We start from the raw sequence: 15,657 nt of genomic DNA, 5'->3' as shown, positions 1-15,657 counted from the left end.
GATAATAAAGCCCTAGCGTCTCAGGGGTCTGATGCTTTTTCAAAAGCTACTGAAACGCTAATGGGTGGGATTGCTTCACTGACAACAATTTCGTCAGTTTTAAGAAAGACGGTTCAAGAAGTTGTCTCACTTCGTGAATCCGTCAGTGAACTTCGGGCACTAGTACATCAGAAGGAAAGTGCTTCCGAGAAGGATCTGCAGACCGATCTGGAAGATTTGCGTTTGATGGACGTACCCGATTCATTTGATACACCAGAGATTCCTCGCCCAACACTGGCGCCCAGTCCCGATCAATTTGTGTTGAAGCGAGGATTCTCGGGTCAACAAAATCTATGCCCATCACTTCCAATCGAGAAACCGAAACAGAATACCGGATTCACAGCCCCGTACCAAACTCAGAACCAGCCTCACTTTCCTGAATGGACCGAACAGCGGGCGGGACCATCCTATCCGAACTTTTCATCCAACGCGGGAAACGGATCGATGGCAGCTTCAAGGAATTACTCGCGAAACCCGCAACGCGTCGCTGATTGGAAAATTCGGAAGTATGCTGGAACTGATGAAGGAACTGGACTAAATGAATTCTTGGACACTGTAGCGAGTTACGCTGCGTGTGAGCAAATGTGCGAAGACGAACTTTTCAATTCTGCGATGCATTTGTTCACTGGCAATGCTTTGACCTGGTATCAGGCTATGCGTGCGCAAAACCGGTTGTTTAACTGGAACCATCTTGTATGCGAGCTCAAGGTAAATTTTGTACATCCTGAACTTGATGCTACGCTCAAGATGAAGGCTCTCCAGCGCCGGCAGATGCGTAACGAATCTTTCCAGGAATACTTCCTGGAAATGGAAAAAATATTTCGTGCTATGACGGTTCCAATGGCACCGAGCGAAAAACTCGACGTGCTCAAGCGGAACCTGAAAGCCGATTATAAACAAATGCTGATTCTCAAGCCAGTGAACACGCTTTCAGAATTGATGAGTCTTGGTAAATCGATCGACGCCTCCAAGACGCCGATTTATCAGAAAGTTTTCGGTTCTTCTCGGGAAGTTGCTGCTTATTCTGATAATCCACCACAAAACAAACAAAAACAAAATAATCAAAACCAAAAGGGAGGTGGACAGAATAACGGCAACGCAAAATCCAAAACGTTTTGGAACAAGAATGCCAAACCGGCAGGTCTTGATTCAAACAAGCCTCCTGACAACCAGAAAAAGAAACAGCAAGGGAATCAGGATGGCAAGAATCTCGAGGGAAGCAATCAAAAACCGATCGAACCACCGCAGAAACCTATGATGTGCCTAGAATATTTGGTGGAAAAGCATCGTCCTCCAGTGCTCGGCGTCTGCTACAATTGTGGCGACAAAGGACACGAATATGAGGAATGCCGGAAACCAAGACGGGTCTTCTGCATAGTGTGCGGATTTAAAGGTTTTGATGTTTCTCGTTGCCCTTACTGCCTAAAAAACGGGATCAGAACCAACTGAAGTCGCAGTTGGCAGTAAAACAGCGCTCCAAACCACAACTCATTATTAACCCCCAGATTTACGACAGTTTTCGACCGGCTCGTGATGAGGACTATGATAATTCGTTGTCTGTCGAAACCATCGTCCTTGACGACCCGTTCGATAACCGTCCATTTGCAATTGTCGCTGTGTACGGCAAATCCTTCAAAGCCTTGCTCGACAGTGGTAGTAACGCCACAATTATAACTAAAAAGCTATACCGAAAGTTTTCGAAAAGTCCCTTGAAAAGGTTGGAACGACCATTCGAACTACGTTCTGCAAATGGTCAATCCTTACCAATCATTGGACAAGCGTATCTCCCGTATACTTTTCAAAATTTGACAAAGGTCCTATGCACTCTTGTAGTAGAGCATCTGACCGTCAACTCCATTCTAGGTATGGACTTTTGGCGCGCCTTTGGGATTTCTCCTGAGATACAAAACTGTGCTCTGTTGAACTCAGGTCAGGAATCAGAAGACGATGAAGAAGATGAAGTACCGCGTGAGTCGATACTCACTTCGGAACAGTTAGTGCGCGTAGAAGAAGTAAAGAAGTGTTTCCAGGCAGTAGAGCCCGGAAAGCTAAGCCCAACCTCATTCACAGAGCACAGGATTGTCATCAAAGATGAATTCCAAGGTGCGGCACCCGTTTGCCGATATCCTTATCACATGAGCCCAAAGAAACTGTCAAAGGTCTGGGAAGAGGTTGACCGATGGCGGTCTATGGGAATTATCGAGGAGTCTGATTCGGATTGGTCGCTTAATATTGTGGCAGTCACGAAACCAGACGACTCAATCCGCCTTTGTCTAGACGCTAGGCCTCTCAATGAGCGTACTGTACGGGATGCATACCCTCTGCCCCACCCTGGGCGAATATTGGCTTACCCAAGGCGAAGTACCTGTCTACCATAGACTTGAAGGAGGCCTTTCTCCAGGTACCCCTGGCTAAGGATAGTCGCAAATATACCGCTTTCAGTGTTCCCGGCAGGGGTATGTTCCAATTTACCCGTCTACCATTTGGTCTCGTCAACAGCCCCGCTACTCTGGCGCGACTGATGGACCAGGTTCTAGGACGAGGTAAATGGGAACCTTACGTTTTCGTCTACCTAGATGACATCATCGTGGTAAGCGAAACGTTCGAGCATCACATACAGTTGCTCAAAGCAGTGGCCGATTGTCTAGCAAGAGCCAATCTAACCATCAATTTGGAAAAATCCCGTTTTGGAGTCCCCGAACTAAAGTTTCTTGGTTATTTGTTGAATCGGGACGGACTCAAGGTCAATCCTGACAAAATTCAGCCGATTCTCGACTACGAGAAACCGGTTACCGTGACGAAACTTCGTCGTTTCCTAGGTATGTGCGGTTATTACCGCCGTTTCATTGATCGGTTCAGTGAGGTCACTGCTCCCTTGACCGATCTGCTCAAAACGAAAACCAAGAGCTTAGTTTGGAACTCCGAGGCAGAACTCGCGTTCCTTAAAATTAAGGAACTTCTAGTCACTCCTCCAGTTTTAGTCCCACCAGACTTCTCCAAAGAATTCATTCTTCAGACAGACGCTAGTGACGTAGCAGTCGCTGCTGTTCTGGTGCAGGAGTATCCCGAGGGTGAGAAAGTAGTTGCTTACTTTTCGCACAAACTGACCACTCCCCAAAGGAACTATCATGCAACTGAAAAGGAAGGTCTGGCGGTGATAATGGCGGTTGAACACTTTCGAGGTTACTTGGAAGGTTATCATTTTCGACTGGTCACTGATTCGTCAGCGATTACATGGATACTGAAGACTAAATGGAAAACCAGTTCACGTTTGAGTCGTTGGAGTTTAGAATTGCAACTCTACGACATGTCTATTGAGCACCGGAAAGGCAAGGACAATGTCGTTCCAGATGCGTTATCCCGGGCCGTAGCAGCCGTTTCCGCTTTGTCCACCTCAGACTGGTACTGTTCCTTGAAGTCCAAAGTTATCCAAAATCCTGACGACTATGCCGACTTCAAAGTAGAAAATGATCAACTTTTCAAGTATGTCAACTCGAAAGTTGTTCCGTGCGACTCGCGGTTCAGTTGGAAACTCGTCCCAGCACCCGAGTTCCGTCAAGATTTGATCCAACGTACCCACGAAAATTTGCTTCACGTGGGATACGATAAAACGATCCACGAAGTGCAGTTGCGATATTACTGGCCTCGTATGGGATCGGAAGTACGAAAGTCTATTCGAGAATGTGGGACGTGCAAGGAAATCAAAGCTCCTTTCGTCCCAGTCCAGCCCGAAATGGGTCAGTCGCGTGCGACTAATGCACCATGGCGAATGGTTTCTGTGGACTACATTGGTCCTCTTCCAAAAAGCAAACGTGGCAATCAACACTTGCTTGTCGTCCTCGACGTCTTCAGCAAGTACGTCATGTTAACCCCAGTTCGCAAAATCGCTAGTACGTCACTCTGTACGATACTGCGCGAACAGTGGTTCAATCGCCATGGTAGCCCGGAAATTCTACTAAGCGACAATGCCTCCACTTTCACCTCGAAGGAGTTCAGTCAATTCATAAAAGAAAACAACGTCAAACATTGGCTGAACTCCCGCTATCATTCGCAGGCTAACCCAGTGGAGCGAACAAATCGCTCGATAAACACCGCAATCCGGGCATATGCTCGAACCGAGCAGCGCAACTGGGATGTCCACATCACCGATGTGGAGCGCATCCTAAATACTACCGTTCATTCCTCCACTGGGTTTAGTCCACATTTCATTATGCACGGGTGTGAAATGGCATCTGCCGATGACTTCAGCAGGATTTCCGGTGAGGGTGACCTAGAAACAAGACACCAACAGTTAGACAAAATCCGGGAGATTGTGGTCAAAATTTTGGCCAAGTCAAGCGAGGACATTCGACATCAATACAACTTGCGACACCGCAAGTAAGTAACCTTTTTAAAACCAAATGGTGTACCGTCGAAACATGAAATTGTCGAATGCACTCGAGTCTTACAATGCTAAACTTAGACCACAACACTTACCGGCAAAAATTATCACCAAAAGGGGTGCATCCTCCTACGAGCTGGAGGAATTAGCAGGTAAAACCTCGGTGTTTGCCCAACAAATCTCCTTAAACCAACATAAAAAACCTTTTTGTGCCGTCTGTGGACTGACGGTATGCTTTTATATGGATTACTCACTTTGGAGTTTTCCAAAAGCTGCCGTCACTTCCCGGCGGCAACACCACGGACTTTGGTCCGAATAAAAAAACAAAATAAGTTTCTCCGTCTTCTCTATTTTTATTGTGGAAGACCAAATCTGCCGCGGGGAGAGTTTTAAAACCCTCCCCATGCACTTTTTCTGGGCCTCGCTACGGCTAGGTTAAAAAGCTAACTCACTAATTTGCTTTGCACCGGCAGTCGAGACGGTTACGGTAAAGAAAATTTACTCACTTAACCAGGACCAGTATCCGGGAAGAAATAAAACGCACCTACCGTACCGTCTCTTGCCCGTCGGATGCACACATATTACTATCAGCCGTGTTCGGCAAGATAAATTTTTTTTAAACCCCTTTCCGTGGGGAACACTCGCACCTACGGGTGCATAAAAAACAAATTTCCCCTTGTTTGGGGCACCGAACATCAAAAAAATTAGCAATCCCTTCTTCAGTAGGGACACACACAACTCGCGGAACGTGGTTTCCTACGCGGAAAATCCGCAAAACGGGCAAAAAAATCGCGAAATACGATGCGGGCGACGATTCCGCGATCCGTATTGTTTTGTTTTGATGATGATTCATTCATTCATTCCATCATCATCATTTTTGACACTTCCCCGATGTTCGCACCAAGGCTATGCATCATGCAGATGTGGCCCGATTCGAATCAGAGTGGTATGCGTGTTAGGGGGATGTGGGTTAAAAAGCGCCTTGCGTCATCGATTTCGAATCAAATAATAAAATTTTATTTCGCATAATTTTGGGTTTGTGGTTAAACCTGGGGTGGTTCGTTTGATTCCAGCGGGAATCATTTTGATCTGTTTAAATTATGCGAAAGACATTCTTTGGTCCCTCTCAAACGTTTCTTTTGCCATGTACGAAGCGTTTTGAGGCGAAAAGGGACGAATATACAAACTTTTTGTCCGGAATGTCTGTGAGTGGGAGAAATGATGACGTGTTAAGCGGTATTGTATGAGTGAATGTACGAGTGTGGAATCGAACAGAGTGAATGAATACAGGTGTGAATGATAAGATAAAATTGTTTTGGGGTTAATTCGAAGTGCTTATCGGAATGTGAATGATAGAGCAGGCCAGTGATTGAGGATGAATGAATGGGATTGTATGAATGTATTTGGATTGAATCCCCAACACAAGTGTGTAGTACTGGTACCGTAAGGACACGTGAGACATTTCTGGACAGTCGATGAAAAGAACAATATAATGCCGACAACCGTTCCCCTGCAAGTTGGAACATTGAAAATTGTCAATGCCACTTGCAGAATTTTGGGAATTTCGGGTTGTTACCGATCTTGTTTTCAGATCGGATTTAGGGTTCAACCCATAGCCGAGTAATGACGATGGCTGATAGCCTCTCACTTCGCGTATGCTGTCAGTATTATCAGACCAAACACAGGCAAACTTTTCACCAATGAGGACCGCCGGTCGATTAGTTTTTTTGACATGAATTATTGATAAATTGCGGAAGAAATAATTAGGTGTAGTTAGTTTTTCTTTATTTATTTATTTATTCATTGCGTATTATTATTGTATCGGTGTTAGGTGTTAGGTTAGAAAAAAATTGTTGCCAATTTTTTTCCACCCGGTGTGGGCGAGATTGTAACCCGTCAAGGTAACAATTTAGCACTGGGTGGAAATATACCATTTATTGGGTATACACTCCGTAGAGTGTATTTGTTTACATGTGTAATTATGCTCACCGCTGTTCGGTACCGTTCACTTTTTCTTGTAAATTTTGTTCATTTACGCGTATGTGAGCGGTTTTGTTCGTGCAGCTAGGTTAGATAATTTTTGTTAAACATTTGTCAATAACTAACATAGGGCTTAGGTAGGTTACCGCGCTCCTCTTGCTGTTATATTGGTTGCTGTTTATGTTGCAAAGGAGATGACAGTTATGCGGCGGTGCGGTTTTGTGGTGATGGTGTTTGTTTTGGTGGAGTGGAAAAGGCGGCCATCGTGAAAAAGACAGAAAGTGACGGACCACGGCATCAAACAGACGTCCAGATAATTTTTGTCTTTTCGGGACAGTTCCCCGCCACTAGAAGGAAGGATTCAGTGCGCGCGTGTGACGGCGATATAAAACCGTCGAATAGTGCCGGCCCGTGGTTCGGGCACTAGTGAAGTGAGTGGTGTTGGTTCGCCGAAGTGGGACAGCTAACCGTAAAGGAGCATTCTCGCGTCCCCGGCTAAAACCCAAGGAACCGAATACCGACCGTTCTCGCTATAGAGGATAAGTCGAACGAGCCTAGCTCTCCTCTATAGCTAATAGCCAAGGAGAACGAAGCAGGGTGGACAAAGGTTTCCCCTGGGAAGTGCACTGTGGTGACTTCCGGGATAGCTTGCGGCGAGCAAGTTGATCCGGCGATAGTTCGCCAACGTCGCTAGGGAGGTTCCAACAAAGGAGCCAAGCTCACCTCCCTAGCTAACCGCAAAGGACCGCTACCGGAGCAGCCAACGGAACCCGGACAAGTACGCGGCCGTTGTTGTCCCGGCCTGCCGGAAGGAAACCGCCCGCCTTCCCTTCACCAGCAGCATTGGGATTCCGCATCAGCAGCAGTGGAGAGTAGGAGAGAAATAAACACGGTAAATTTAATTCATTTGTTTGTTTACTTTTCTTGTTGTTACGAAAATCCGAAATTCTGTAGAGGCACCTAGGCCGCCCTGAAAAGAAGGGTTCGCCGGGCAAACCAGAACCCGAGTAGTGGGCAAACCCCTACTTACAAGAGGTCCTAAGTGTGAACCTTGCGGAACCCCCGAAGTAACTTTAATTATATCAGATTTCATCTCATAGAATTTTACTATTTGCTGACGATCTGTTAAATACGACTTAATCCAATTGAGGAGTCTCATCTCGATTCCCAATTTTTCAAGTTTGAATATTAACATGGGAATGTCCAGCTTATCGAAAGCTTTGCTGAAGTCAGTGTAAAGAGCTTCTATATGATTTCCTTTATCCATGGCATTTAACGAGTAATCAACAAATTCTAAAAGGTTTGTACTAGTTGAACGGCCTTTAAAAAACCCATGTTGTGAATTTGTTATTTTATGTTTGACTTGGTTGAAAATGGTTTTATTTATGATGGATTCGAAAAGCTTGGGAAAGCAAGACAGAATGGCAATTCCACGATAATTGCGAATATCAGATTTTTTACCCGATTTATAAATAGGTATTAAAAAAGATTTTTTCCAATCTTTTGGGAAAATACCAGATTCTAGTGACTTATTGAACAGCCAGAATAAAGGTGACGTAAGCTCAGTTGCTAAATTCTTTATGAAAGCAGGTGGAATTCCATCAGGTCCTGAGCCTTTAGTGGCATCTAGATCATTGAGACCAGACAAGATATCTTGAACATTAATGTGACTGACACCAACATCCCTTGAATAATCAGGAAAATAAGAAAAATATTCAAAGTCACGATCATTGTCTGAATAGTTAGAATAAGTTTCTTGAAAAAATGTTGCGAAGAGATTACAAATATCTTTTGAAGTTTCACCCTCTTTCCCATCTAAAGACATTTTTGATGGGAAGTTGCATGAATTCAACTTAGTTTTGATGTAATTAAAAAAGTTTTTTGGGCATGACTTGATCTCATTTTCAGTTTTTGCATTATATACAGTTAGTGCCGAAGAAATAGCCAAAGTTAGTTGGTCACGAATGTTAAGGTATTTTTCCAAATTATCCTGATTATTGTGTTTTCTGTAAATTTTGTGAGCTTTTTGCTTCCGATTTTTCAAATTAATAATTTCCTTGTTGAACCAAACTGGATTTTTGGATGCATGATTTCGTCGTTTTTTCGTGAGTGGAACTTCCTCCTGTATTATTTGCCATAAAATATTATAAAAGATCTCCACTCCACATTCAACGTTCACTTGATTCTTTAAAAGGGACTGCCAATTAGCACTGCTTAATTTATATTTAATATTTTCATAATTTGCTTTTCTATAATCGAAAACGTCCTCGAAGTCACAATCAATGAAATTATGATTCTTGTGCACAAAAATAGAGAATTCTATTGCTGTGTGAAACGTTTCATTTTTCCATAAGGGAGAATGAGATTCATCAACACAGAAATCTTCATTAATGTTTGTTAATAGCAGATCTAAATAACGATTGTGTTGATTTTTTATATGGTTTATTTGATTGAGTCCTAGCAATGCAATTTTCTCAAACATATATTGTAATGTTTCGTTATCACCAACGACAGGAAGTAGAATGCTCTCATTTTCAGAGTCAGGAATAAAATCTAAGTTGCGCTGATTAAAATCACCATAAATATGAACTTTGAATTCTGGAGGAAAATTAGAGATTATTTCTTCAGCTGCTTGAAAGAAAATCTCATATGTTGATTTGTAAGCTAGGTCCGGTGGAAAGTACACTGAGACAAAAATGTGGATTTCATCAGCGATATGTGCTTTAACCCATACATGTTCAAATTCTTTGAATTTTGGTGAGACAATAAGATCGGAATTAAATATAGATGAAACTGCGATGAGAACTCCTCCGCCTGACATTCTTTGGGTTAGTCGTAAATCACGATCATCTCTAAAAACATTATAGTCACTACCGAAAACCTCTTCACTTTTTATATCCTCATTCCAACTTGTTTCGGTACCTAGAATTATCGAAAATGAGGAGCCTAATATATTCTTATGGATTTCGTTCATCTTTACGGCGCTCCTCATTCTATTAAAATTTTGACAGTAAACCAAAATTTCAGTGGCTTTCGAAGAAGTTGGTTGTGATTCGTTATTCGTAAAAATATTGTTTAAAACTATTGTACTGTTACCAGTTGCGTCATGCTTGTCCTGGTCTGCCTCTGAGAAGTGCGTTAAAATTGGCGAAAACACGAACGTTCACAGGAGCAAGATGAACAATGATGTTTATTGTTATGGTGATTGTTGTTAAGACCATTGTTGTTTCTATTGCAAATGCTGTTTCTGTTGTTGTTGTTGTTGCTGTAACTGCTGTTTCTGTTTTCGTTGTGGTTGTTGTTATTTCTGTTGTAGTTGTTGTTGCTGTTTTTGTTGTAGTTGCTTATTCTGTGATTATTGTTGTTGTTGTTGTTGTTACTGCTGTTAATGTTGTTGTTTCTGTTTCCGTTGTGGTCGTTATTGTTTATGTTGTGCCTGTTTCTATTGAAATTGTTGGTGGTATTATTGGACTTGTAGCTGTTGTTTTTGTTGCTATTGTTGTTGTTTCTATTTTGGTTGTAGTTGTGATTATTGTTATTGTTGTACTTATTGCGGTTCCTGTTCTTATTGCACTTGCTATCTTTGTTGTTGCAGTTGTTATTGTTATTACTGTTGATATTGCTGTATCTTGTACCCTGTTTTCTTCTCGATTTTTTACTCTTTGCTGCTTTATCTTTCTCTTTTTGTTGTTTAATGCGACGCTGTTTACGTAAGTCATATTCTGACCAGTCGGAGCGCCACACTCTTTTCGAACCAAGTGTGCGCCATCCATCTTTTGCCACTTGATTATGCTGCGAACCTGAGATAGCAGTTTTATTTGAAACGACGGTCAATTCGTCCATCAGACTGGGGGGAGACACCACAGGTGTCAAACGAGCATTATTAACACTGGTTTCCAGGGTACTAATTGTCGCGGCAATTGCCCTTACTTCGTCTAAAATATCGTCGCCAACAGCGCTGGCTTGTGATTTTATTTCGTCAAGAGCATCACGAGCAGAAAACGACTGGTTACCGGTATGTTCGTTGCATTGAGACGCCATGTCAATGGTTATTACGCTTAAATTTTGAACTTCGCAGCATATTTTTTTTTAGCTCACGAGTCAGGTCAGTTGTGAGCTCCACCACGTACTCCTCAATGCGCTTCCTTGTGGATTCCATAGATATGTTGAATAATGACGTGATATGATTTTTTAAAACAACGAGCTCATCGGCCTTATTGACCGCGTTGTTTTCCATAGTGCGCGATAATGTTGACACCGCATAATCAACTTTCGCGCAGGTGATATTATTTACATTAGTCACCGCTTCTTTTAGCTGGTGATCAATGTTATCGAACAGTTCACCAAATGCGTTCAACTTTTTGATGTCAGCAGCCATTCGAAGATTGGAATCCGTTTGCGTCTTGATTAAATTAAAGAGCTGCTCCTGTTGGAAAAGCACTTTACGTGTGTCAATCCCCGTTTTAAGATTATGCTGACAATCCGAGCATAGAGGAATCATAAAAGACGTGATGTGATGCTCTTGGTGCCGTTGCACTCCTACACAGGCCGCGTGATACGATTTGTTGCAAAACTCGCAAACTCGCAAACGGTGGTGGTAGGTTACGCCTAGAAGGAAGGTGGAAATTGTGGGTGGCGTTAGTAAGGGAAGAGGAAATCGAAGGAACCCGCCATTGGTCATTAGTACCGCGGCGTTCGTGTGATTTAGAAGTGAGTTGAAGAATATTAAAAAGTGTGAGGCTAGTTAAAATCTATTCAGCAGTACATTCAGGTAAATTAAATCGCTGAAATTATGCAGAAGCGTCGATCTCACCTTGACAATACGTCCCATTTAGGACCTTTTTTATAACCGATTAAATTCCTCACTGCACACGTTTCGGCCTAGGCAGAGGAATCTGCTGAAGTCTAACTGTCAAGGAGTTAGCCTACAAGTGCCGCAGAGCCCTGTGAACCCTCGGGCAGTATGCCCTTAGCGTAAAGGAGAGCCCTTCTCGGTGCAGCCAATACGGTATCGTCCGTGGCTCATCGATTGAGCCAAAGAAGTAAGACGCCGTACAGTTCCATTCCCGCCACGCCACCCATCCGCCATTACAATCGGCTGGCGCCTCCGCGGACCACGCACATCGGGACGCCATAGCTGTACCACCAGCACCAACAGCGAATCCTACGACTAGCGAGCATCGTCCGGAATCGTCAGCGAGCGCTCGCCAGCAGCGAGCACCACGAGCAGCCCAGCATCGGTACGTACCGCAGCAGAAAGTTAACTTGAACCCGTACAATAGCCCAATAAACCACACCACACACACCCACACCTAGTTTGCTTTTAAATTTAAATAAATTTCGGTTTTTTACTGTAAATTAGCTTTTCCACTTCCAACCATAAAACATCCCAGAAATACAATAGTTTTGTGCACCACCTTGTTCCGCGAAGCCCCTCCGATTACCCAGTAGCAAGCCGACAAGGAGATTACAGTATCCACGGTCTCTTGCTCTGTGAGCTTGTTCGGGAGTATCTGTCGCAGAAGAGATATTAAGCATCTGACAACGTGCTTCTGTAGTTATTGCACTGTTCAGCAGCGTAGTATTTTATATAGGAGAGTACACTCAGGTTTTTTACGCGGATTTTGAAATTTACGCGGTTTTCATTAACGCGTTTTTTATTAATTTACGCGGTTTTCATTTACACGGCCTGTATCCCCTGCGTGAAAAATCTGAGTGTAATTGCATTGTTCTTTTTCGATTCAAATTCAAGCCATGTCTTAAGCGTTACTGGACTTAAAATTGTTTTCCCAGTTTATCCAGTCAGAATATCTGTCCTACCCTATGTATTTAAAACACAGTTCTAATTGCGTTTTACAGTATACAACAAATAGAACGGTTGGGTATACTAATTTAAATTTTAAAATAAATCTGTTTTAAATTATGAAACAAACCGCTGTACTGAAGATATAATTATGTCAGTCCTATTACCACATAAAACACCTATATAACATAAAACGCTGCAGAATTGGTTTAATAATACAATGTTTACACTACAGAGTTATAACACGTTTTAATAATTAGCAACAAGAAAAATGGCACCAAGATAGCATAAAAACCCGTTTTAACTGGTAGTGCGAACGTTGCATAACAATGTAATTTATCAAATAATTTCATTTTTTCCACCACTAATCGATCAAGAAATACTTAAACTTAAGATTGTTTACTTAAGTTCATTAGTACATTATTGATAATTTAAATGGAAAATGAAATTTCATATTTCATGGAGAATCTGTAAATTTCCGTTGGCGGGCGTGGGCTTCCTCATCACAGCTCTCAATACGGAACTTTTCTTTTGAATATATTTTCTGGACAGACCAGCCTATTTCTACTAGATGGATCAGCCAAATAATGCCAATCACCTAGTGAGATACTTGATTAATTAATAGATTACCGTTAAAAGACCTTCAATAAATTATGTTTTGATGGGGAGAGTATATAGCAAATTGTAACATATGAAAACAGGCGAGTGAACAAGAACGTGAGTCGATATGTGTGATAGATAAAATTCATTTGCACGCTCTTGAAAAAAGCTACATTTTAAATGTCACCATGGTCGTGTCCTGTACACAACCCTTTAATTTTTTGGGTCTGACCCTAATGAGAACAGTTTAGTTTAAATTCTAATATAATTCACACAATACTCACAATCATAGAATTGCGACCTGGATTAAAATTCGCATCTTCGTAAAATTAACCATGTAACATTTTTCAAATTTGAATCTTAGGAAAGTATCTTTATACCGTGAGATTTAACCAATTTTCTCTGAAAGTATTATATAACATGGGGTCTACTATTAATATTAGATTCAAACTCAACCGATCTTGTCCGATTCATAAATTTCAATCGATTTGAAAATACTGTGATTTTAAACAATTTGAGGCGGATCGAAATGTTGTTGGCCAGTTTTTATGATTGGAAAAATATATGGCTACGAAAGTTGCACACGTTTTCCATCCCCGGTTTTTGAATGATGTCTATAAACAAATTCATTCACACCGATCACTCGAAACCTTTTATGCTAAACTTTTTTTTGGTTTGTTTGTATCAAGAAACACTAAAAACCTCTGATTATCAAGAGTGATGCTTCTATCAGAGTGCTATGACCTGCCCAATTGTTCAATAGCCCATAGCATCCCACTGAGACGTCCAAAAAATTGTTTCAAAATCGTTCAACACGGGTCCAACGATGGACGTTCGTTGAACGGTTATTTGGACGTTGTCCAAATTGGTCCAACGAACGTCCTTCATTGGACGATTTTGAAACCAACCGTTCTTAGAGGGATAGGAAAGATAGACAAAGATTGTTTACATTTATGTGTTTTTATCAGTTTTTAATAATAATGCAATATAACGAAAATATCTATACAAATATCATTTTCACTGCTAACTGAAAATGTCCCTGGCAGCACTGCTCCAGCGGAATTCTTTCAGACTAATATCAATAACTGCAATGCTATAGATAACACAACTGTAAGCGCATACATGAATGGTTATAGTCCTAGTTACTAGCCTTATCTATTTTTGTGAACAAATCTTGCCTGAAACAAACACCAATAGTTACTCCGCCAGAACGGTGATCCTTGTTACTAAATATCACTCAATCCACATTCCAATTATTAGTTCCAAGAAACTTAATAAACTTAACAGCATTTCAGTGAAAATTTCGTTTGGTAAACTGTTTTTAAAATTTCGATTTATCTATTATATTTATTTATTTATTTTCGTCAAGCATATGTAGACTACATAGAATGGTTTTACAATATTTATTTATATACTATACATTATTTCTTCGGATTAGTTCAGATTTGATTTGTTTTCTAGACATGGAAAGGTCAATTATTACACAATTTTCATTATAATGACGCATCATTCTATTGATGGGGCTATTTTTAGCATAGTTTGTCCTAAAAGATTGTTCTTGGAATAAATTACGAGTTCTTAGTTGTCGGCTAGGTACATAAAATTTTATTTGCGAAAGTAATGATGCGGATTGTACACGTTGAGAAATAATGTCGTTGATAAAGTAAAGCATGGCAAATTCGCGGCGTTCTTTGAGTGTTTGTATATTAATGAGCATGCAACGTGCTTTATACGATGGAAGGGGAAATGTCGTCCAGTTTAGTTTGCGAAGCGCGTACAAAATAAATTGTTTTTGGACTGATTCAATGCGTTCTTCGTACAGGACAGTGTATGGGTTCCATACTATGCTGCAATATTCCAAAATTGGCCTGACATATGTATTGTATAATGATTTTATTGTGTAAGGGTCTTCAAAATTGTAGGTGAAACGTTTAATAAAGCCCAGCATACTATTTCCTTTATTTATTAATGTATTATAATGTTCAACAAATGTGAGCTTGGAGTCTAAGATTACGCCTAAATCTCGTATAATTTTGCATTTTTCTACAAGTTGATTGCCTAAGTGTATGTCTATGGGAACATTTGAAATTTTTCTGCTGAAGGTTATTGAGTTGCATTTCTTTACATTAAGTTGGAGTAGACTTTTGCTACACCACGTGTGGAATATATTTATTTCGTTTTGGAATATTTCAGTGTCTTTGACATTTCTTATTTCCATGAAAAGTTTCATGTCATCTGCATATATAAGCACTTTAAGATGTTTGAGTATAAAGGTAATGTCATTAACGTACAAAATAAAAAGAAGTGGGAACCCTGGGGTACGCCAGAGGTGACAGAAATTGGTTCCGAGAGTATATTCTGAAAGCGAACTGTTTGTTGACGTTTCGTTAAATATGAATCGAGCCATTTCAATAGTTTATTTTCTATGCCATATTTTTGCAGTTTGAAGAGTAATAAAGGTATGTCAATACGGTCGAATGCTTTACTAAAGTCAGTGTAGAGTGTTTCCACATGGTTGCCATTGTCCATTGCATTTACAGTAAATGTTACAAATTCTAAAAGGTTTGATGTTGTTGAGCGGCCTTTATAAAAGCCATGCTGCATGCTTGTTATTTGATTTTTGATTTGCTGAAATATTTTGCTATTTACTAGTTTTTCGAATAATTTTGGAATGCATGATATAATGGCAATCCCACGATGGTTTCGGATGTCCGATTTAGCGCCTGATTTAAAAATTGGCACTAAAAAGGATGATTTCCATATTTCTGGGAATGTTCCATTTTTCAGTGACATGTTGAAAATATGTAGTAGTGGTAGAGTGAATTCTTCTGCTAGATTTTTTAAAAATATTGGT

Source organism: Topomyia yanbarensis, chromosome 1 (assembly GCF_030247195.1).
Source record: "Topomyia yanbarensis strain Yona2022 chromosome 1, ASM3024719v1, whole genome shotgun sequence".
In the NCBI taxonomy this organism is placed as follows: domain Eukaryota; kingdom Metazoa; phylum Arthropoda; class Insecta; order Diptera; family Culicidae; genus Topomyia; species Topomyia yanbarensis.
The sequence above is the reverse complement of the archived record's forward strand: the minus strand, read 5'-3'. Positions refer to the sequence as shown.